This window comes from Sebastes umbrosus, chromosome 19, assembly GCF_015220745.1.
Source record: "Sebastes umbrosus isolate fSebUmb1 chromosome 19, fSebUmb1.pri, whole genome shotgun sequence".
Taxonomy (NCBI): domain Eukaryota; kingdom Metazoa; phylum Chordata; class Actinopteri; order Perciformes; family Sebastidae; genus Sebastes; species Sebastes umbrosus.
In genome coordinates, this window is record NC_051287.1 from 15710884 (window position 1) to 15736901 (window position 26018).

A 26018-nucleotide genomic window follows, 5' to 3' on the forward strand; every position below is an offset into this window, starting at 1 on the left:
AAATAATTGAAATGTGACAGCGCATAGCAATTTTTGATATGCTGAGCCCTGAGGTAAACATCCAAAGTCTGGCCACATGCTGTGAGCATGTCACAGGACAGGAAATCTATGATTTTGAGTGGTGACAGAGAGCTGGATGACAGATAACTAGTCGAGCAAGGCTGAAAAGGGGTTCGGTTATAGATCTGTGTTATGCTGTGCAGTAATGACTTTGCTGTCTCTATTTAACCTGCCTGTCTCGTGACAGACACACACACATACGAACAACAGTGCAAACAGAGACTATCACACACACACACACACATGGTCACAGGCAGAAACAAACTATCTCGGATGTTCAGAAGAAGTGATCAGGATCCCATCTCACTCTACCAGGGTTCCCATCGGGCTTTCTAATTGCTTGATACGGGTTCTAACAGGATTTCCCCTCACGGAGCCACTCCAGCTCTGATTGGTTAGGGGCACCTGGAGGGCACACTGGAACGTGGGGGTCAGAGGTGTCATCATTATCAGGAACAAAAAAGAACGGGAGAAAAGAGATGGTTTCCACTCACACACGGAGACTGGAGACAGAATGGGTCTTGTGGGATCATATTACACAGAGGGGCGAGCAGAAGCAGTGTGTCTTATCACACTGCAGGAGAGACATCCATGGATGGTCGGACTAATGATGCTTGTTTCTGTGTCTGTATGTACTGATTCATTTTTTTTTTTTTTTTTCCATTGGTATACCCTTTGTGAGGACTGTTTTGAGTTTTTGGAAAATTTGGATATTTTTGGCTGTTCCTCACATTTTAATTTGAGGTTAAGGTTAGCAGAACGTTTAGGTCAAGGTTACAATAAGAGTTGATGTTATGCATTTAAATGTGATGATCAAGGTTAGGGTAAGGTACTAGGAAATGCATTATGTGCCTTTAAGTTTCCATAAGTATAAACCTGAAACGTGTGTTTGCATGCACAGATGTCGACATACAGTATGTGCATGCTTGTAAATACTGTAGGTATGTGTGTGAGCACATCTCTGTTGTTTTGCAACTGCAGCTTCATGTGTGTATCTTCAAAGAGAATGTGCATTTGTGTGAGTGTGTGTGTTTGTGTTTTCATCCTAGGTGCACACTTCTCAATCGATTCACATCAACATGGGAGTGGGCAAATATGCTTCCTTTATACAAATGTATGTATGTATTTATTATTGGAAATCAATTGACAACACAAAACAATGACAAAGCTGTATGTGATTATCATTAAGTGTGCATGTCTGTAAAGGGGAGACTTGTGGGTACCCATAGAACCCATTTTCATTCACATATCTTAAGGTCAGAGGTCAAGGGACCCCTTTGAAAATGGCCATGCCAGTTTTTACTTGCCAACATTTTGCGCAAGTTTGGAGCGTTATTTATCCTCCTTTGCAACAAGATAATGACACCAGTATCTTCACTCTAGCTTTAATACTGAGCCCGCTACAACCTAAAAGTCGTTAATGCGTTGATAGCCCCAATATATATATAGATATATATACTGTATATACTGTATTTATTTATACTGTTTATATATATATATATATATATATACATATGTCTGTCTGACTATGCTGATTGTACATGTGTTCATGTTTTCCAGCCTGTGCATGTGTAGATGTCTGCATCTGTCTCTGCATTTGCAATAGTGTGCTCATACTCTCTGTACTCAGGTGTATGTGTGACTTTGCGAGTGTGCATGTCTGCATGTTTATTTTTGTTTATAGGTATGTTCGGGTGTGTGCATGTGTGTGTGTGTGTGTGTGTGTGTGTGTGCATCTTCGCAGGCCCCCAAGTGGCAGGTCTGCTGTCTGTCACAGTGATGCAAGTTGACAGCAGGGTCTTCTTCAATGAGCTCATTGGAGCTCAGCCAGCAACCTGCTCTCTCTCCCTCAGTTAGTGCTTCTTCCTCTCTGCCCTCTTCACTCTCTCTCTCTTCTCTTTCCCCTCATGTAAACCTCTCTCTTCCTCCTGTGGCTCAATCTCTTCCCCTCTCATTTGCATTCTCTTTCTTCCCTCTTTCTCTCTCTCCCCTCTTAACCTTCCACTTACCTTTTGAAAGGTATTCTATCCGGGTTTAATGAGAGTGTAAACACAGGAGGAAGAATAGCGCTTCTTTTTTATTTGCCGACCTCTGTCACACAATGTCAACACATCTAAAGGCGCTGTTCCATCAAACAGCAGCTGATACTTGAGAGCAACTAAACACTGGAACATCCCACCAAGGCCAAATGGCATATGAATTATGGAGATCAAAACGGTGATATGCTGCACAAGCAAAATCTTGGATGGATAGTTGAAACAGTAGATAGCAGGGACTGGATTAAATGTTGCGAGTAATAATGCATTACACTAAGAATAAAATTGAATAGACTGAACAAATAAATTATATTTATCATTTGTCATCATTTGTTATCAACTATGCTCACCCTGCATGGGCTGACAAGACAGCACTTATTAAAAGCTACTACTTTATTTGGAGGTAAAAACAAAGGTGAGCACACCCATGATGTTCTACAGCAACTACAGTAGGTCAAAGTTGATCCAGGAAGTGTGATGGATGTTGCCATAATTTTGACTTCTGAATAAATTGGACCAACCTGGGGGGATTTGTTTTCAACCTGTACCATCCCATCGTCTGACCACTCTTGCTTATTGGACCTATTTTTAGCCATGTTGCAGCTCATCTAACCGCAACAGTGTGGCTGTGCTCGTCCAGCAATGTGCGTTGGCACCACTATCTTCTGTGACATTATGACATGATGCGTTTCTCATGGTTGCTTCACAATAGTTGTACGTTCCCGTACAACTAAACTGCATTCTCAATTACGTTTGGAAGGAAACGTATTTTGTCGCGGATTGTTAATAACGTTTTTAAACTGTTTAAAACTGTGACCATAGTCCAGGAGAAAATATATTTCCCTCTAAACATATTTTGGTTATGAAGTTTAGTTGTTTTGGAACGTAATTTTGGGGGAGATAGAGTTGAAAATAGAAGTCTCAATGTGATCTGCATAATGCAAAGCTTTTAATATGAAACAAAAGCTTTGATTTGGCATTAACCTATCACAGTCTCGATTCTACGTGGTGAAGATTGTCAAATCACCTTGTGATCAACTTCGAACTCCACAAATATCGACAGGTAACTAACGCAACCTACTCTGAAAAGAGCTGCATTCAGATGGCATTCATTTCTCCAGACATTCAGACATGTGGTTCTCCAGCAGGTAATTTTGTTTGATTCATACTCCCGGGGGGATGTGGGTGATAAAATATGGACCATGTTCCTCGGTAACTACACTCACCCTTCCTGAGGGTATTTACGCAATGCAGGCCCAAATAACAAGACACGGTTAGTAATAAGACGTCACATTCCCAGGAGACTCCGTGAGGTAATCACGTGACTCACACCGCCAGAGGCCTTGTTAATTATGTGTAGCTTATTTCACATAAAATCAGACAGCCAATAGTCTTGATTAGAATAACATGTAGCTGACATTGCAAGAGCACATTCGATGAGCTTGCAGGGTTCCCACTCGACTAATGAGTTTTCTTTTCTTCTCCTTCATATGGGTTCACAGGTAGGACTGTATGTCATTGTAAATGGGTTTATATCCATCAGATTAGCATATTCCCAATACATCTAAAATCACAAGGTGTCGATGTGAACGGATATGCAATTAGTAGCCTACTTTAGTAGAGGGAGACAAGTCACTAAAGAGCAGGCATTCAATCCAATGTTTGGTTTAGCTTTTTTCATAAAGTAGCTTTGATCTTCTGGATGAGCTACTCTACACTTATCTTATTTAAAAACAAGTTACAATTTGAATTTACCTGTCTGTCATATCAAGATTAATGTTTCTGTAAAAACATTGATTTCAACATGGTTATATTAGAAGTCAATTGTACTGTAATGGAATATTATTCCGAACTGCCTCTTTAATTTTGAGTTTGTTGCACTTGTGCTGAGGCAGTGAGCTTACGGAATGCAACCCACTGTTTTGTTGTGCAACCCCACTTCCTGCTATTGATCGAACCAATCAAAATGATTAACTAAGAGATAGAGATGGAGGGTGGGAGGGAGGGGTGAGGGATGATCAGGAGGCCAAACAAAAGCAAATTAAGGATGGGAAGATGGGGATGGATGAGGGGAATCGGGGGGGAGGAGAAAAGGAGTAAGATTTCGATGCGAAGGGAAGGACGAGAGGATGGATGTCAAACTGGACTAAGAAGAAGGTAAATCAGACAGATTCAGGGTAGAGAAGAGAGGAAAACAACACATTGCTGACATTTGTCTGAATCATCATTTGCTGTTCATGTCACAGTAATCTCTATTTGTGTGTGTTTGCATGGGAAAGTTGGCCAAAGTTAGCTATTTGGAGCAAAAATCGAAATAATAATAATCTATGTATTTCAATTGTATCGGTACAGTTGGTAAATATGTTATCTGTTGTCTATAAATGCATGTCTATTCAGTGTACTAAATGGTGTTAGATAAAAATAGAAACAATCTAATCAACATGACACAAAACAACCTGTTCGAGACATCCCACCTCTGCTTTCAAATACCAAAGATCACCATGCCAGGCTCTGTTGGATCCAACTGCAGCTAATGACTCTTCCAGCTCCACCTACCAGCTCCTGTAACCCAACAATTTGTGTTCTTTTTATGTAACATTCGAGCGATGTGTCACCAATTTGCTGCACGTATAGCAAAGCCGCTCAGCAATTCTAACGTTAATTGTATGTTAACTGCATGCCCTCTCTTATTTTTCTTTGCACCACTATACTTTACGATTTTTTTCTATTTTCCCCTACAGTATATGCCTGAAAATACAGATTATATTTAGGCCACAACTACATTTCAATTTGCTATGAGCTGTTGTAACAGTATAGTTCAGTGTTCTACGATGAAGTTGCAGACATAACGTTTTTTTGTGTACATATCTTCGGCTGAATACAGGTTACAAAAATAAACATTACTGACCTGAAGTATAGAGAAACTGCATAATCAGAATTGCACAGCTGCATCAACAAGAAGACCAAGAAACTCAATGAAGGTTGACTTTTTTAAAGAACAGCTTTTCTTTTTTTTGCTGTTAAGGCCACAACATTTAAGTGTGCAATGTTTAAACTACAAATTACTTTGGCTACTCATCAACAAAACTGACAGTTTAGCCATGCAAGCGGCTCTGTGAGGCTGCACTTTGAGCTGAATGCTAATGTCAGCATGCTAAATCGCTCACAATGGCAATGCTAACATGCTGATGTGTAGCAGGTACAATGTTTACCATGTTCATCATCTTAGTGCAAACTTTTGCTAATGAGCACTAACACAGAGTACTGTTAAAATGTACAGTATGTCATTAGTTTTGCAGGTATTGGTCATTAAAGTATTAGTCAAATTACCTGATGATGGTGGTAGAGGAAAACTTAAGGGATAACAAAAGTTATTAGAGTTCATCCTGAGGGGAACATGAATGTCCAATTTTCATGGCAATCAATCAAGTAGATGTGAAGAAGTTCAACACCCCAAATGTAAAGCTCATGGTGGCACTAGAAGAAAAGCAGGGTAATCGACAACATCATTAGGATTCATCATTTGGAGACCGTGATTCCCTGTACAAAATGTTGTGCTAATCCATTAATTAGATGTTGAGATATTCCACTGGTTAAGTGAAAGCGCTGGCCTGATCAAAAAGTCAGAGGATCGACAAGGTTATTAGCATTCATCCTTAGCATGCCTGTACAGAATTTCAATGCAATCTGCCAAATATTTGTTGAGATATTTCAGTCTGGACCAAAGTGGTAGACCGACCAATCCGTCAACATTACCATCACTAGAGCCACGCTACCAGCAAAAATATTGTAATGTCAATATTATATATAATTTTTGTTTTTCTTTTTTTGGGGGGGAGGCGCTGTCACTCATCCATTGGCAAATATGAGAAAATGAGTTTTTTTCTTCCTTTTTTTTGTTTACACATGCCATTTTCACTCGTAATGAAAAATCCACGAAACCTCCTGCCAGGTAAGACTCTGTGTTCTTTGTTCTGCATATTGGGTCTACATCCATGGTGCGTGTGTGTGGTACATGTCTGTGTGTGTCCTTTATGTAGCTTGGGGCGGCAAATCAACCTGCATATGTCTGCTGCTCCGACTGTAGTTTATCAGTTGACAGCAGATGCGGGTAGAGACAGAATGATAGATATAGGATTGTGTGTGTCTATAAGTGTGTGTATATCCACCTTACTAGAAACTCTGTTGGCTGACAGGCAGCCATGAAAAACACACATGTATTTCTACAGTAAAGAGGAGCCACAGACAAGTTACACACACACATATTGAAAAATTGATTGAAATCCAGTGTTAGTGCAAACTGGTCAGGCGAGTATTTAAGGACAGAACAATTTTAAAGGTCTAGTCAAAGTCTGATGTCAAATCAGTTTTTAGTCGTTAATTAAAACTGAAAAGATAGGATCTTGCTGCTGCCCGTTTTATTTCTATTTACCCTGTTTTTTATTCTATTTCCTTCCCTCTTTTAGATTCTAAAATACGTATTACTCTCCTGCCTTCTGGGTAGCCCTTTGCTTTAATACAGTGTCTGACTTGAAACTGATGATATCCACTAAAGCTGAGCCTTTATATTTTGTTACAAAAACATAATGACAAATTATGTTTCAAGAGACTGGTTTCTTCACTAAGTAGCCTGTTTATTAGCCCCTCTACAGTCAATTGGAAAGATCTTCCTCGGGCTGAAAGCCATTCATACTATGGAGGAGTGTTAAAATCGACGTGTGAGTGAGTTGTTAAAATCCCTTGCTCCAGCCAGTGGGAGCAGTGCTGAGCATGGACTTAAACAGTTATTGCATGTTTCCACCAAGCAGTCCAGTTCAGTTTAGCTCAGTTTGCTACACAATAAAACGATTATTTTTGCGTTTGCATTAGCAAAAGTTGTAGATGGTACCAACAGAACCACTCCATTCTTGGTACCACCTCCAAGCAAGCTGAGCCGATACTAAACGGTGGAGTTTAACACTGCACGGTTTTAGTTTTGTTTGGACCCCAGAAGCAGAGACGGACTCAGGTAAGTAAAAAATTAAGACAGAGTTTATTTTCCAACCGAGAGGGAAAAAACGCAGGCAGTGGGGGTCAGGGAGCTGGCCGGCTCGTGGCGAGGAGAGAATGAACACGAGGCCTGAGCACATGGAATATCTGAGCCACAGGACACACGGAAGCTGGAGCAACAACAAGGCAAGCAGGAAACCTGAGCACAGGAAAAACACAGGTAAGTAAGGATGTCACTAGAAACACTAGAAAAATAGCGAGATGCAAAAACACTAGACCTCTCTCCTCATGTCTTTTCCTCGCCTCCTCCGCTCGCATCTTCCGTGGGCGGGACTAAGACGCGAGGAGAGGAATCGAGCCATATAAAATCGGAAATGGGAAAGGCCCTATGCCATGCAATTGACGAAGCGCAGATCCTCTGTTTGGTTGCCTTTGAAATTGTTCAGCTAGTGTCCCGCCGCTAGGACGATCAGCTGAGAATCCCACCTACACTGAGGGGGGTACCATTTGCAGTAAAAACACGGCATAGAGAAAAGGACTTGTACCAAAAGTGAGTCGAGTCGACTCAAGCAGAGCACCATGCACCTGCAGGTCCCCTCTTGGCTAAAATAAAGAAAAATATTCACCAGAGAGTGAGTTTAGTCACGATTTTATCATGATTTAAAGTATGACCAACAGGGGACCTCCAAAATGTTCGCTGTTGGGTAAGGTGTCCCTTGTTGGTGAATGTGAAACCACGCCAAAGTCCACTGCTGGATAGGAAGGTAAGTACACACACACACACACATACACACCTACACCAAAATGTGTTAGCATATTCTATGTCAGTTGTCAGTGATGCCCAAAGGGTGTTCTTCAGTGGGATTTTAGGTGCAACTGTAATGGAATTATGAGGCACCGGCTTGCAATTATATTTTATTAACCAATATTTAGAATTAAGACTTAAGAATTATTCCCCGAGCTAAACTACATAATTTAATATGTCAGCTAATGTGAACTGCACCTTCTTTTGAAGTTATTAAAGTGGCCTCATTATTCTCATTCAAATTTCCCCATGGCTGCATCCACATTAACATGACACATCACACAATAAAATATTAGCAGTCAGCTGCAATGATGGGAATACTTGTAAAAATCATTGCCCGCTCAGCTAAACAAGAACTTGCAAAACAGTGTGTAATAGTGATTAAGTGGACTTAAAAGGAACACAATTCAGTGTGTAAACATCAAGTCAACCATTTAATGCAATGCATGATTAAATCGAAGCCAAGTGTACACTACTGCCTGCTGAAGTGGCAGAAAGGAGATTAAGTCTAGAGAACTTAAATGCATGCACAGTCACATACGCACACAAGCTCCTGGCACTGTTTGTTGTGTATACATTTTTGGTGCCCCTTAATTTTTGCAAAGCTCTTTCTGACGAGCCAAAATGCTGTATAAATATAGCTGACGTTGAATTTTGGACTTGGTGACTCCTCGCCCCTTGAGGTAAGTGATATAAATATGAATGCACACAAAGAGAATGTTTTTAGAGATGCATGATTCATCGCCAACAGTGTCATACTGCAAGAAAATGGGGATGAGACGTTGATTATTTATATTGAAACTGATGACTCATACATACACCGGACTCCAACAGAGGATTATGTAAATCCAGAAAATTGCCGTTGTGAGGTTTTAATTAGATTGGTCTTTAAAACGTGCCCATATAAGTCAAGAATGCAAATTTGCCCCAGTCATTCATTATATTTAAGGCTTGCGAGATGGAATATAAAAAGATTAAAAGTGAATTGGTTTACATATTGAACAAGTCACCATCCCAGACAAAGTACTTAATGTAAGAGCATAAATCTGTCTCTTTAAGTGAAAATGTGTTTCTTAAGCAGTTTGCCAACTGGTTCATGGTTTACTTAATAATGTGTTATGTTAAATGCAGTAGACACCTAAGCTGTTATGATTTTCCCCACTGGAGATCAATAAAGGTTTATCTTATCTTATGTTAAGTGTTGTCAAGAGAAACACCTTGATGTTGGAGCATTGATAAATTCTATTTCATATGCTTCTGAGTATATCAATATGGTTCCATCTTACAACTGATCTCTATCAGACATTAATTTGAATTTGGAAATCACTTTTATATAGTACTAATTTGTTTGTTTTGGTAAGAATCATAATCAATGCCTAAATTATGCTCACAGGCAATGTATTTTAACGGTATATTTATGTACCACACTGAAGACATACAAAACTTGTTGGAGCGGATGTCGGTGTTAAATAACGCAGTATAGGCCAACTTTGGCACTGGAGACTGGGGATGGCATTTCCTAATTTTCCTGAATATTGCATTATCAGCGTATTGTTTGCTTTGTTTGATTCATCAACAATAGAGCTGCTTCACCATGCAATGGTTCCGACAGCCCATAAATTTCGAAACACAGATAGTCCAAAAAATGTCCCGTTGAACCGAAAGCTGAATTTGTCTGACAGCCTGTCATCCCAGAAATAAAGGCCCATTGATTCGAAAATACAAACTCTCCATGCAATGGACAGAGCCACATGCCTAATCATTCAAAAAGTTGTCATCCCAACTCGTCACATTCTTCCGCTTTGTCATGCCCCTTGGCGTCACTTTATTTTCGGCATCAAACCACTAAAGTTACCCTTGGTGTCACTTTAGGTTTAGGCAACAAAACCTCTATAGTTAGGTTTAGGAAATAACTACATGGCTGGGATTAAAACTAGTACATTTGTACATTGAAAATGACACAGAACGTTGTAAACATGGAGCACAAACGAACAGGTGATTGTAATGTGATGCACGGGACACCAACAACGGTCTCCTGGATGAAAGCCTTGTGTTTGTTGGACCCATCCGACTCCCCTCCCGCCTGCCTGGTATGTGTCTTTTCGCTCTTTAAACTACATCACCATACTCCTGGCACTCTTTCTCTGAGTGTTGCAACGAAAAGGTTTACATTGTAGTTAATGGAACGCCCGGGGCATTTCATACCAGCGCAAAGGGGTGCCTTGTGCGGCGGTATTGAACGCTGATGACCGTGACAAAGCCTCAATATTTGATGCTCTGGGATTGAGAATGGGCTGAATTATTTTGCTGAATGACATCATTTGACCTTCTCGGTCGCAATATTTTTCTCCTACAATGGTGAAGGCATGACCTGCCCTACTCGGCCTCTGGTTGGCTCACCCCAATATTCCTACCCTAACCCTAACCAATCATGCTCCTCATGCCTAAACCTAACCAACCCAACCAACAAAGGCAACAAGTTATACGAGGCAGAGTGGTGGGTCATGTCTTCATCAGTAGGAAAGAAAACATGGGGAAGGTCTGATGACGTCATTCTGCATAATAATTAGCCATGTGCTTCTGTGTGTTGCACTGCACAGCTGTTGGTCCAATGGGACATTTTTCGGACTGGTTATTTCGGACCTGGTTATTCTGTGGCTATAGTGTGTGTGTGTGTGTGTGTGTGTGTGTGTGTGCAGGGCAGTGAACTCCATTACTTTTCCCCTGCTGCGAACCCCATGTGCCTGATTTGTCGTACCTTGCCTTTGCTTGACGATAGTGCTGCCTCTTTCTGCCACAGCGTCTGATGGTGAGTTAGACAACACACACACACACACACACGTACACACACACACGAGTACACACACACACATGGGAAAACAGACACAACAAACAGAAAAAGATCCCAATAAATATTCGCACAGCCAAATTTAAGACATTTGTTCAAAACAATACAGCGTCTGACATGGAAATTGAGGCATGAGTTGAAAGAAATAACTTGTGCAAAGCTGTGTGAACGCATGCAGAGTGCACACACACACACACAAATTCAGAGGGAGATCACAAAGTGGTGCCCAGCATGGGATGTAGTTAAGAAAAACAGGTAGACAGAAACTCAGTGGGGGACTGAAGTCAAAGTTTCCATTCTTTCTTCTAACAAGACAGCCAGCAACATCCAACAAACGTAAACACACACATGCAGCGAGCACCAGAGCTTGTGCATCAGTTACCAAGAGCGACGCTGATATGTCAATCACACTAACCGTGTGTATCTGAATGATGTGTGGGAGTAAAGGTGTGTGTGGTCGAACTGTGTCTTATCTTTTTTCACCTCCAGAGACTAAAAAGTATTCTGTCGTAAATTCCACAAATTCTACATCAACATGAAGTTACATTAAATAACGTACCACAAAATTGGATGCGGGGAGCAAGAGGAGGGAAAGAAAAATGGCAAGTTAGGGAGAGGAAGAGAGAGAAGAAAGTGAGAAAAACCATAGTCCAGATCCTGCAGTTGTAGCATTTAAGCAGACACAAACTCTCTCAGAATTCAAAAAATGTTGCTTCAGGCAACTCACGAAACTCCCTCTCTGCTTCCTCCTCACGGCAATGACGACAGCGGATGAAGGGGAAGATTGGCTGGCTTGTTGGCATAAATGATCCAGTGCATCCCACCTGATACTTCACAAAGAGGTAACAGCGTTATACAGCTCCACCATCCCCCGCCTTTCGTCTCGCACGTATTAGCTGCAGCAGTGTGTTCACGCTACGATCCTTGATTAAACTGTGAATTCGTGCTCATGTGACTTTGATCTCACGTCATGTAACCAATAGCAGTGACGGTATGAAAGACACGCTGTGTGTATTCTATGTAAAACATGTTGAGGCTTTACTTTTTTACTATATTGAAAAGTGTCCCCGAATACCATTGTTTTTTTGCTCCATGCAAATACTGGCTCAGACAACATGCCACCATTGCCAAGGTTATGACAAATGTGTCAGATAAAGAGTGAGACTAGGTGGCCTAGTGGGAACGCCTCAGGGCCCTGTTTTGTACATCATATCTATTTGGCCTAGATCAGAGCTGGAAAAAAAAAAGAAAGCATGCTGCAAAATATAGCACATAATGTGAGTTAGCAGAGCTTTCCCTGATCAACAAAACCTCACAATAAACAGGATCTGAAGTTTGCATGCCAGAATAGATTGATATCCTGGACAGATTTTTCATATGCAGGGTCTTTTTTTGTAAACAGGGAAGAGGCACGCACGCACAGCAAAGTCAAACAGAATATGTGAAAATGCGTCTCTGAATGCACCCGCTGATGAGACGACATCTGGCACCTCACAACACACACACTCTTTCGTAAGTCTGCGTTCCACCTGCAGCATCCGCAGCTTAAACGCGTTAGCTTTTTACACTTTCGCTGTCGAGTGCACAGCATAGCAAGCGCGCGTCCCGTGGGTCAGACAGGAAGGTTAAACAGGCAGAGAGGAAGAGGAGAGGACGGAGGTCACTGCAGCTTATCTTCTTTTCTGTCATTCTGTCTGCTGCCCCTAAGGCTTAACAAGAGAGCACACACATACACCCACACACACACACCTGCACACTTCAGGTCATGATGATCACCCATGAGGACACTCTTTGTGAGGGACTTATCTCAGACTTCTTGCCCCAAAACGGAAAGGCTGTCCTTCCATATACGATTAGCAACCATTCTACATGTTTATCTTTCTGCTTTTCACTGGTGCATTTTGTGTATTAGTCTTTCACTGCAGTATGTCTATGACAAACTGTAAATCCACCCTCTGCTTATCTTACTCAAGTACTATTTACATTTATATATATATATATATATGTATATATATATATATATATATATATATACACATATATATATATATATATATATATATATATATATATATATATATGTATACACCTCTATCGGGGCTCTATCGGGGCTCCAATGTCCACTGTGAGCATTTCAGAGGTGGAGCATCTATAGCACTCTGTGCTTCAGCATATACAGTACAAACTTTTGTTAACTTGTCCATATCATAATTTCCTGTGATGAGTCAATGTTGGATTAGCACAACTGTTCCATATTTGGAGGTGGATCAAGGCTCCGTATTTCAGGCCATCTCTGTGGAATTCCTCGGTCCACATCGGGATTTTAATATTCTCATGAGTTTAAGCAAGCCATGTTCGTATCCATCAGCTGCAGGCTAAGCAAGGTATTGCAGACTTCCCTTTCCCCAGCAACATTTTCCAGCTCTTTTCTGGGGGACCCCGAGGCATTCCCCGGCCGGACGAGATATATAATCTCTCCAGCATGTTCTGGATCTACCCCGGGGCATCTTACCAGTTGGACGTGCACGGAAAAACTCACCTGGCCTCTTCCGTCAAGGAGGAGCAGCATCCAGCTGCCCTTCAAAGGAAACTTATTTCGGATACTTGTATGTAAGATCTCATTCTTTCGGTCACTACCCAAAGCTCATGACAATATGTCAGGGTCGGAACGTAGATGGACTGGTAATCAAGAGCTTTACTATCCAGCTCTACTCCATCTTAACACAATGGTCCGATATAAATCCCGTATAACCGCTCCATTTTACCTCACTTGTGAACAAGATCCGAGATACTTGAACTCCATCGCTTGGGGGAGTGACTCCCAAACCGGAGGGTGCAATCCATTGTTATCTGGCAGAGAACATGGCCTCAGATTTGGAGGTACTGACTCTCATCCTGGCGGCTCCACACTCGGCTGCAAACCGCCCCAGTGAGTGCTGAAGGTCACTATGGAGCCAACAGAACCACATCATCTGCAAAGAACAGAGACGCAATTTTGAGGTCCCCAAACCAGACAGTCTCCACCTCGGGTGGAGCCATGAGGTCCCCATTTTTTTTTTATGTATTAATTAAACTTTCTTTTTTAATGGTTTGACCATTGCCTCAGTCTTTATGCATATCTACTCTCTTCTCTTTCTCCTCTACGTCTCTGCTTCTCTTTTCTGAGATATTCTCTCTCTCTCTCTCCCCCTCAATTCGTGTGTGTGTCTCTCTCTCTCTCTGTCGTCTTCCTTTACCTGCAGCATCAGCAGGATTTGCAACAACAGGTCAGGTGTTAATGTGAAATTTCCTGATTTATATAATCTCCCCCTTACATAATCTCGCAGAGGCACAAACAGCGACAGACAGACACACCGTGATGGCTGTCCCGCTCTGCTGCTTTGCTGCCTCCATCTGCTGTTTACAGCAGCAGGTACATGGAGTTTGAACAGCCGTAAATGCAAAGATGATACTCCACGGGCAAGCAGGTAGTCTGGAGCAGATGGCGACATTTCTTAGCATTACACAGTTTGCTTCGTTTCATATAAGGCTTTTAATAATGCAACATAGCACACCGACCACCAACAACATTGATTTAGACTGACATATTTATAGTTTTGCAAGTATTTTTTGTGTTAACATGTGTTTGCATGTATGATGAGTCATTACAATTATTGTGATGTTGTGGCAAAAAAAAATGTCAACATGTCATTTCCATTGTTACATTTTCTTTCCACAGAAATTTCAATACAACCTTTTTCTTGGAATTGGTGTAACAGTGTGTTGCCAAAAAAAGCTTAAAAATACCAGCAGCCTTTGATGCAGCAAAGGGGTATTACTAGGTCACTGAATCTCAGCAGGCTTGTTTAAAAGTCAAAAGGATTAGAGTAGAGGGAAAGACAGTATGTGGTGACTTTTAGGTATTTTGAAGCAAAGGTGTTCTTACTAGCATCAGATTGTATTCAGCCGATAACAGTATTAGAAAAAAAAAAAGAAAATGCATTTTTTTCATTGGGCTGTTTAGCCTGTGGTTTTTTGACTCCGCCCACTGACTTTTCACTCAGCCAATCAGATTATTTCAGCATTTCTGCCTCGTGGAGTAGCTCTGTGCACAAGCCTGTTTATGTAACTACAAACATGAATTGTATCAGAGAATGATGAGCAAAATCCTGGAAACAACTTTCCCCTACTGCATCAGCCTATTCAAGAGCTGTCTTGTCTGTGTGTCTCCCAGTAATCCTCCAACAGGCTACAAGAGTTCTGAAATCCAACAGAGTGTAAAAAACAAAGAGTATTTCACATTAAACACTGTGCCTGTATAGAGTTTCCTGTCATGCTGTTGGATTGGTGCTTTCACAAGCCAAAAAAATTTAAGAAAATCAGATTGTGTATGAAATAAACAAATCCACTAGGGATTTAACTTCCACAAATAGAAAATCACATTTCCCATCACATTATACAAGTACATGTTCAGCACTGTTTCAAGACACCTTGTCCTAATGCCCAACACATTTACATACATTTTCAGTGTCATAAGCTATCAAATATCAGTGATATACAAATATCTTTAATTTATCATTAAGCAGGTCTTACATCTATCAAGTGGCTATGGTGATAATGTTCAACCCTGTCTCTTACAAGGTTCCCATACAACTAAACTCCAAAATGCTACGAAATTATTTTGTTAGGTTTAGGCAACAAAAGTACTTGGTTAGGTTAAGTAAAAAAAAAACATCACGATTTAAAATAAATGAACGTCGATTTTAGTTTCACACGAACATCGGTTTCTTGGGCAAAAGTCGATGTTTGATCCATCCATCACACCAGCCATAGAAATGGATTTGTAATATGTCAAAAACAAACGTAGGCTAATCCGCGACAAAATACGTTTCCCTTGAAATGTAATTCACTACGTAGTTTTATTGTATGGTGTCCTGGTGATCTGGTGCCATTGTAGATTTTAAGTAACGGGAAAAAATTATGTTAAAAATTGTTTTTAACAAGAATGACTGTAATGGGATTTATGGAGACTTCGGGCCCTATTTAAATGACCCATAGCGCATGGTCTAAAGTGCATGGCGCAAGGGCATTTAGGGCGTGTCCAACTCCACTTTTGCGAGTTAAGCGGCGCATAATCTGGGTGTAAAGTAAGGCGCAAAGGTCAAAGGGGTTGTATTTAGTCTCTTAATTAATCATAGGCTTGTTCTGGGCGTACATCAGAGTGTCAACTCCCATTCCCTTTAAAAGCCAGGTGCGCCTGCTCCGGGCGCATTGCTATTTAAATGGCGGACTCGGCAAATTCGAGAAGTGAGTGTTTTTTTTTGCTAAGGAAACTGAAAGTGAAAGTGCGCAAGCAGATATATGTGGTCCTTGGCCGGTGGACCCTCTGCCTCCGCAGTCTCCCAACCCTCTGTCCCATCAACCACTCCATTGGACTGTATGAGCAAATGCACCGACAACCTATTTTTTTTAACCTATATCTACACTCGCACACACAGTGGGTGAATGAAAGGAGATGACACAGAGGCGTTTGTGATCTGTGATCTCTTTGGTCACTTTTAGACCAATGCCCATGGGCGCATAAATGGCCGCAAGCAACATGGGTGCTGGGTGTGAAAACGACAACTGTGTCGGACTGAAACTAGGCCCTCCTACTTTGCACCGGGTGTAAGATAAGGCCCTTAGTGACGTTATAGGAACTCGCCTGGCTTCTGCTGCAGTTTAGCAGAGAATTCAGGTAAGTCCAGCTTTGCTTTCCTGATCATTCTCATGCATTCATTTCTCAACATCCCGAAGCTCTGCCAACACTCTGGGGAGCCAGCAGCTTTGGCCCTGGCCCACGCTTTTGCCTGTACTTTGAATAACTCAGGAAGAAAACCAAGGATTTGATTTGTCCATAGTTCTGAATGTCTTATGAGGACAGTGTGTTGACAGTCGGGTATTTTGCACATCCATTGCATCAGAATGCATGGTTTGTATCTTGGGCAAAAAAGAAAATAATTAGGAGATTAGTGGAGTAAACACCAGAGTGGATTACACAGGGTCATTGTCTTTCATTAATTGTTTGTGTTTCCAAAAATCAATTTTCATTTGCCCATTCAGTGTCATGTTGTGAGATTTGTGTATTTGTCTCCTATACAAACCAAAGTACAGATCCAGATGTGAGATATGAATTCCAATGAGATGTGTATGACTTGGTAGCTGTGAACATTCAGTATTCCCCACACTGCAAAAGATGCAAGTGTACCAAATATCAGAACCAACAGTCATTGCAGAATCAGCCCAACTGGGAAGACAACTTTGAGATTGAGACAGGGTTAACAGAAATACATGTGTTATGTGAATATAACATCAATACAACATGGCTCTAGTTTCTTTACATTATATAGTACAGTAATGATACCAAAGAGACGTTTGCTTAATTTGCTTAAAAGTTGGATTTTTACCGAAATGTTTAAAGGTCTCATTTGTCACCAAAGTGCATTGTGTGCTTCCATAGGGCATTGTGCTCATGAAACCATTTCCCAATATCCCTAGGGTAATGAATTTGCTACAAAATCAATGCTAATAGTATAGAATGAGTGACTATATAATACTGTATACTAGCATGTTATTGCTTCTTCTGCTTATTCTTGATGTTAGCATGTTCTTTCCTTTGACATCTCCAAACTACCACTACCCAAACACCAACTTTCACATTATCCTCCATGATAGCCAAACTGCCGTGGTGAAACTCTAAAACCAATCCATTCACTGCGGTTCGAGACGCTGTGTGTATTCTGCAACCCTGTCTCCTGAAAAATTATGTTCATATAGTACTAAACTGAATATTTCACAGATGTGCTCAGTATTGACATTTTTGCGACCTGGCAGATTGTTAATTATGTTAATAGAAAACATAATCCTGTCTGCATTACAGTGTCCTCAAAATGCATTTGCTGTTGCATATTAGTTGTGTATAAACATAATTGTTGATCAAGTTTTTTTTAGGTCGCTGCTGTTTTGTTGACAATGTTCATGCCATTCAGATTCATCTGCCACGGTAGATTATAATGTTGCGTTCACATTACCTCAATCATATTTTTAGTAACAACAAGGTGAAACAAGTTCACTTTAAGTTGCAGGACTCAAGTTGGTGTTTTTCTTCTTTATACTTGTAGGTTGTATAAATGTCATTGTTGATATTTTAATGAAGTGATTCAGCCTGTGGGGAAATGGAAATCCCACACATGCTTTTCTTTTCTGCAAATTAGTAGAATACCCTTCTCACCAGTGGGCGGGTCTCTTGACACACACAAACACACACACACAAATATGCAAAGGGTCCTTACAATGGTTGTTTACATCCACTTCAAAGTTACTGAAAAGAAAATGCTTTTAGGCAATTTAAGACTAGACACAGTTATTCTGGCTTTCAAAAATGATCAGTGGTATCCCTGAAAAAAAAAAAAAATGAACTTTTTATTTATAAGCCATTGCCGAAATGCTCTTCCATTACAAATATTAGACATTACAAAAACAAAACAAGCTATATCAACAGATGATTTATATGCATTAACCTATAGTGACAACTTCTAAAACTTTCAGAATGATGCCTTATCATGAAGTAGCTCTTGTCTTATTCGGCATAATGAATCACATAAGCTTATGTGACAGTACCTTTAGGACTTACTGTATACATACTGTACATAGTGTTTTATCATCTGCCTTGCAGTGTTCCTACAGAGCATGAGGGTCTGATCTCACTGGTAGGAATTATGCTTTATAATTACATAAGCTTTGCCTCTAGCCAAACTGTGCACAATTATTCTTGAGTGAAATGAATGCTGATATTTCAATCTAATTTGAATTGATTGGATAATTTAATATCCCTATTTTACAGCTTGTAAAATAGATGTCGCTCAATAGAAGATATGAGCACGAGTTGTTGAGTGACGCTGGTTCACTCGAGACTTTTATTGAATTTGACGCTATAGGATTTGCTTCAAGTTGCCGATTTGTCATCAGTTGTCGGTAACGACTACTACTGGAATGCATCAGTCATAGCAGCCATCACGTATGACTGCATGGTTGATGTGATGCTAATCTTCATGATTACCAGCCTCTAGTATTGCCCATTATCCTACACACACACACACAGAGACACAGTCAGCCTTTAGCATCATCATACAAATTCAAGTTCACTCACCGGTCATGACAAACAGGCATATGTGACTTGCTCACCACATCTGCTCATAACCAGTGACACACACACACACACACACACACACACACACATACATAGTTATAATGCATAGCTGTCACTTGGCTGTGACAACCTTGGCATGGTGTGGTGGATGAATATAAATTCCAACTTGAAAAGACCAAGATATTTTTAAGTCCAGTTTCCAATCTTTAAAGTGGCAATAGAATTTTTTTTTGCTTTAACTTATCATTATGAAGTAAATGTTGATTTCACAATGTAATGACTGTAGAATAATGACACCATCTGCATTTAGATTGGTTTCCTATAAGCCACTGGGTTGTGATCTCCCGGGAAAATGAAGCGGTTGATGCCCATACTTATGAAGGAGTAATGAAATAATAACACAGAGGCTCTGTAGTCTGAACCAAGAAGGCAAACTCTTTATTGCTCTCACATTGTCAATGGCAGCGCATTACATCTACACTCCATCCGTTCTCACCTTTCAAAATAAGCCTTAGACATTATACACCGCATCACTGCTTACCAGAGAGTGTTTCGCTAAGAGGCAACTCAACAAAGTAGCTTACAGTAGCTTATCCCACATAGCAGAAATGGCAGACGGTGAAACAACTGAAGCAACGTTAACGTAAACTGTGGAAACTCTACCCGGCAAAAGAGCCCCGTTGACGGAGGGGGCAAAGAAGGTGAAGAGGGAGAGTGATAAAAACTATTCTTTCTACTAAGTTAATCAGTAAGTAACAAAATCTGCCTACGTATAAATAACTGTTTTACACAGTTTTTATCATTGCACTGAGATTGGGGTTTCCGTATAGCCGCAAGTTTGAAGCTTCATTCATAACGATGACATTCAAATTATTATTATTAACTTACAGACACATTGCTTATAATAGTCCACCTCGTCTCTCTATCTCTCTCTTACACGCAGCGATCGAAGCTTAGCTCCGTCCTCTCTCGGTAATTTTCTCATTCCGATCATTTCCAAAATTCACAACTATTGCTATTGTCTAACAAAATGTTCTGCTTCAATCCATATTTGTTGGCATTTAGCCTTTCAAAATCGAAATTTTGTACTTTTGCTGAGATGGACTATTACTGCATTGGGTGGCAGCGTGAAAATAGTTTTTGTGAAAATAGATATCATATGAAAATAGCACATTTTAGACTGTGTTGTTGGTTGTTGCTGTCTCTGAAGAAAACAAAAGCGACAACAATAATACCACTTGGAAACTAAGGGGAAGGGGACAGTTGACTGTTGCCACCATATAGCCGCATAGTTTGAAGCTTCATTCATAACTTTGACATTCAAATTATTATTATTAACTTACATAAACATTGTTTATAATAGTCCACCTCGTCTCTCTATCTCTCTCTTACACGCAGCAATTGACGCTTCGCTCCGTCCTCTCTCTGTAATTTTCTCAGTCCAATCATTTCCAAAATTCACAACTATTGCTATTATCTAACAAAATGTTCTGCTTCAATCCATATTTGTTGGCATTTAGCCTTTCAAAACCTATTTTTTTTACTTTTTGCTGTCATGGACTATTACTGCATTGGGTGGCAGCGTGAAAATAGTTTTTGTTAAAAATAGATATCATATGAAAAATAGCACATTTTAGACTGCTAAGAGTATACCAGTTTTACAGCCTGCAGTCGTCACGATGCGCTACAGAGATGGAGACCGATGAGGCGTTAATTGCCCATCAGCTTGAATAAAAGGATACAGACGCTCTTGGGCGTGGGATTTGGACAAAATAGTACCCCTACAGAGCCAGGCGGTCTTAGTGTTAAGGGGTTTCAATAAAAGGTATACTTTTGTTATCATCTGTTAATGAAACACAGCTCTATTAACATTATCACCATGCCCACTGCGATGACTCCTGGTTTCATCTGGGGTTTCCCAATCACTAACCTGTGTGTTTATATGCCCTGTGGCTGGGCAGCTGGCTGATTGGGGTAATTTGGAACACCTGGGCCCGGCGTTCCAACACATCACACTGCGATAATATGTGTGATCAAACTCACAGTTTTATTCTAACCTATAAAACAGTTAAAATTATCTCTTGCACCCATTCTACTATAATCAGCTCGAGAGAGAAGCAGTTTGTAGCAGCTAATTTTTCAACTCGGATGTTTATGGTGTCACCGAAATGCTGTGGGGCTTGATACGCATTATTGCTTTGAGCAGGGGAAGCAGCACAAACTCAGACTTCAAAACCATACCCTTGTTTCAAATCATCAGAGCATCTAACCGCCTCCAAAATACTACATTAATAATTCATCAGTACGGGTCATTTTTATATGCCATCTGCTTTGCTGAATAAAATCAAATCCCACTCAAACAATTCCAACAACACAGCTTGTTTTTTTAATATCCCATCCTAATTGCATGGATCCAACATTTCAATTATTCTCAATACTTTGTGCAACTTGAAAATCAATACTGAGACCAGCGGTGAAATAGAAACAGTTTCTCAGATTAATTCAGTTCAAAGGTTTATTCTCTTATGAGGGCAGTTTGGCTTGCAGGCAGGATTCACAAAAATAAATACAACAAATAACCACAATACAGTAGATATCACATGGGCACAACTCCAGTTTTCGAATGTATATCATGTTTTAAAACCCAGCCGTAGTTATGCGTCTACCCAGAGAGCACCATTAGCTTCCTCAACATTCTGCAGAGGATGTAAGACTCTTTTATTGCTTTTGTTTCCGAGTCAGAATTACCCAGATTATACTTCTCACCTTTTGGCAAACACTGTGTCCTCAGGGTGAACGCTGTCTGCAGTCGAGCATATAATCTCAAAAACAAAATGGGGAAAAAAGATGCACAAGCAGAAAAATACATGAAGACAATGTGTACAGTATCAAACATGTGAACATAGCCAAGGTCTTGCATCCAAAATTGATATAAGATAACTTGAAGGGAGTGCATTTGTACTGTAGAGTATGTGGAATGAATCACAAATATATCAGAGTGCATAATCACGCATACACACAAATAACACACAACCACAGATACTTGTGTAAATAAAAACGTGTATGCACCACCCAGGCACATAAACATGCTACAGCGGTTTTGTGAATCTCATCATCTCACTTCATAAATTTCTCCCTGTGAAGAAGTTTTAAGACCCGTCCCCAATAAAAGTCTATGATTCATGAGAGGGGTCAGGTAAATCCCACGGAGGCGAGCCAGGTGGCCTGTAAAACTTCAATACACATTCTCATTTTCTTTTCCCGCTCCAGATCTCCCCAAAGTCATTCTTCCTATCCTTTTTTCTCCACTTGTTTTTCCTCTTTTTTACCCTTTCTTTCCTTTGTCTACATGTAGTGCAAGAAAAACATGTATAGGGGAGGGCGGGGTGAGTTGAGCCAGTTTTTTACTAGAAGCGTGTTTTAAGTGAAGGAATGACAGTAATGTCTCCAACTAAAACATGTACATACTATATATTTCAGGATGCACTGTGGGAATAATCACAGTTTTCAAAATATGACTTTCCAAAAAAAGTGGTCTCTTGGCTCAACTTGCCCCCGATGACAGGTAAGTTGAGCCTAGGGAGAGGATAAGTCGAGTTATATCGGTACGCCTCGTCTATCAATCATACCTGTCTATCACTGAAGTGAAGTTACCAAATAACTCCCCCACAATGTGCCTAAAGGCAGTCGCTCTTCCGAGAGAGGTTGCTTCTGGAGTGCAAAATGACAGATGGTGACGCACCCCAAAACGTGAACCAATCATGTCTTAGAAAAGGTTACAAGTTGATTAGCCTATGTGATAGTCTTTTTTATGTATCCTTTAATGAATTATTGCAGTTTACACTGAGATTTACATAACAAGTTGAAGCTATATTCTATATAATTATAAATAGCTCAACTTCCCCCAGGCCTTTTGGCTCAAATTACCCCACCCCGGCCATTTTAACAAACTAGTATCATCCAGCAGTTTAGAGCTAACGTCATGCTAACAATAAAGCCTCATAATGTCACACGTGTTTGTGCTTTAAGTTTCCTAAAGCACAAACACGTGACATTTTTTCAACCTTGTCTGTAATTGTTCAGACACAGGAATCATGACTCCTTGAACATACAAATTCACTTTGGATGGCAAAAAGATGTTTTTTTAACCTAAATGTGCTTACCACACATATGGGCCTCTCTCCATCACAGGGTCAGTAAAATGTACAAATTTTCAAAAATGTGTGGTCACATGACCAATTTTGTCTATGGTTGCCTAGAAACAAGGGGTGGCTCAACTTCCCCACAAGCTCAAAACACTCCACTCTCCCCTTTAATCACACATCCTCATCTCACATTTTGACATCTCAGAGGGAATTCTGAATATACGGTAAACTACGGCTGCAAAGAGCATTGATTCTTTGTCAAAAATGGTAAAAAAGCCAAAGTCCAAAGTGCCATTTTTATACTCCTTTTGTGTCTGACTAAAGATCCATAAACCAGAGATATTCAGTTTGCAATGATAAAACTGAAAAAAGCACAAAATGTTCACATTTGAAAAGCTGGTTTCAAGTGTGTGCTCCTTCCTTTTTAATACAAGTCACATCTTTTTCACCCATTTCCTTCCTTATTCCTGTTGCCATGCAATAGAACAGGAAAACCATTTAGCCTCCTGACCCAGCAAGTAAAACCATTTCAAATGTATTATTTTAACCTTATATTCATGCTACCACCCTTCCACCTCCACCCCTCTCACTCGCCTCAATCCATCTCCAGTCACAACAAAAAAGCTGTTTAAAATTACCATTGTGCGACATCTTTATTACCTCTGGTCCATCTCTTTCTATTATCTTCTCATTCCTCTGTTCCGCTCCCTCCCCCGGTACTCGACTCTAACACCTTTTTTCTGCCAGCAACAATCAGGTCGGACTCATGAGAAGATGAGTGAAGCCTTTTAAATTTTGCCATTATCCCTTTCCCCCTCTGTTGCCTCCCAGATGTGTCTCAGTTTGTCATGTTGACTGTTTTCCCTCATTGGTCCCTTTGCTTCCTTTATCTCCTCCACACAGTTTGTATTTCCCTCCTCCTCTGTTTTTATCATGATGTATGTATAAATAAAATGAGCCTAGATCTGCCTCCTTGCTTGTTTGTTGCCATCAGTCTCCTCCTCCTCCCCTTCATTCCTCACATCCAATCTCTGTCACCATCTTCCCACATAGTAGCATCAAAGCATTCAAATTCAAACAGTGGATAGTGTTACACAGTCATATGAGAAAATTATTGTCTTTATAGTAACTACACACTAGGCTGCATTACAATATGTGACAAATAACAAAAAGCCCATAGTATGTTATGCCATTCAAATAATACTTTATTGACTTATAATCGGGCTGTCAATCGATTAAAATATATAATCGCATGATTATCTATGATTAATTGCACATTTGTTTTATCTGTTCAAACTGTACCTTATAGGGAGATTTGCCAAGTTACTCTTATCAACATGGGAGTCGGCAAATATGCTTGCTTTATGCAAATGTAAATGACATATATTGTCCGGAATTCCTCACAGGTACTGCATTTAGCATAAAAAATATGCTCAAATCATAACATGGCAAACTCAAGCCCAACAGGCAACAACAGCTGTCAGTGTGAACCCATTTTCATTAACATATATTGAGATCAGAGGTCAAGGGACCCTTTTGAAAATGGCCATGTCAGTTTTTCTTCGCCAAACTTTTGTGTAAGTTTGGAGCGTTATTTAGCCTCCAGTATCTTCAAAATTTAGCTCGTTACAACCTCCAAAAATGTAATTGCGTTAATGCTTTAAAGAAATTAGTGGCGTTAAAACTATTTAACGTTAATGCATTTTCATTTGTAGCATGCTGTAAATAGACTGTGAACACACATGCAATGGGGAAACAAACAAATTATTGTATTCTCAATGCTCACATACAGTAACTCCTAACAGTATCAGACACATTTGCTTTAACTGAGGATGACATGACCATTGTTACTGTATTGTACTGTAAACACTATACGGCATATTGCAATTACAGTCCTCTAACTCTCTCTCTCTCTTTTCAATTAATGTGCACGCCAAAGAGCAAACCTGAATCCTATTTATAGTGATCAAGCTAATTGGTTACAGGTGTTTTCACATCTGCATTCTGGGTGCTTGATAATTGAGTGTGGTATTTCAATGGCAGTGTTTAGCAAACAACACGGAGGCTTTTTAGTTTTGAACGATGTGTGTCTAATGTGGATAATTGTGTTGCAAAAAAGTCAACATGAGCGAGTGGTTTCAATAATTGTGCCGCGAGTAATTGGAATGAAAGATATGATGACATTAAATGAAAACAAAATCATCATTAGACATAATTACCCAACGCGCATTTTCTGTGTGGCATGTAGGTTGTACGAACCATAAAGCTCGTCATTTTAAAGAGCGCACTCAGAGAAAAGGGAAGGTAATCACTGGTCCCATTGACACTAAGAAATTGCAATCATCACATTCACAACACTGAGTTTGCTCTAAATCAAGAGCTCAAAAATTGACATAGTTATTTAAGTAGCTCAGTGTTAGTAGATTGGACTGAATAAATTGGCCCTGCATAATTTTATAGAATTAGTCCTCAAATTATCACATTTACTCTCCTATCTTTCTCTCCCTTAGTCTGCTTCCTCCCACAGGGATACATCCATTTCAACTTTTATCAGCTTTCGCTCCCTTGTACTTCAACCTTGTATGTCTTTCTCTCTGCCATTCTTCCTCCCCTTTCACCTACACTCCGCCTTTTCCTCCCATTAATAATAAGTTTACAGTTTCAGCCGACGGTGTGAGGGTGTTTAATGTTTCATCAATGTCCTTAACATCCCATCCTCCCTCCATCCATGTCGTTAGTTCAATATTCTAGTACATTTCATTGGAATTCCCCTTATATCCACCACCTGCATCCCTTCTCTTTCCTCTTAATATTCATTAATCTTTCCGTTTTTTGCGGCAGTTTAAACTGTTGAGCAGCTGGGATAAGGCTGTTAAATTTTTTATGCCGGTGGCCTTCCTTCACTACTTTCATCTCCTCCTCTATTGCCCTGCCTCCATCACCCTTCACCATACTAACCCTCACAGAT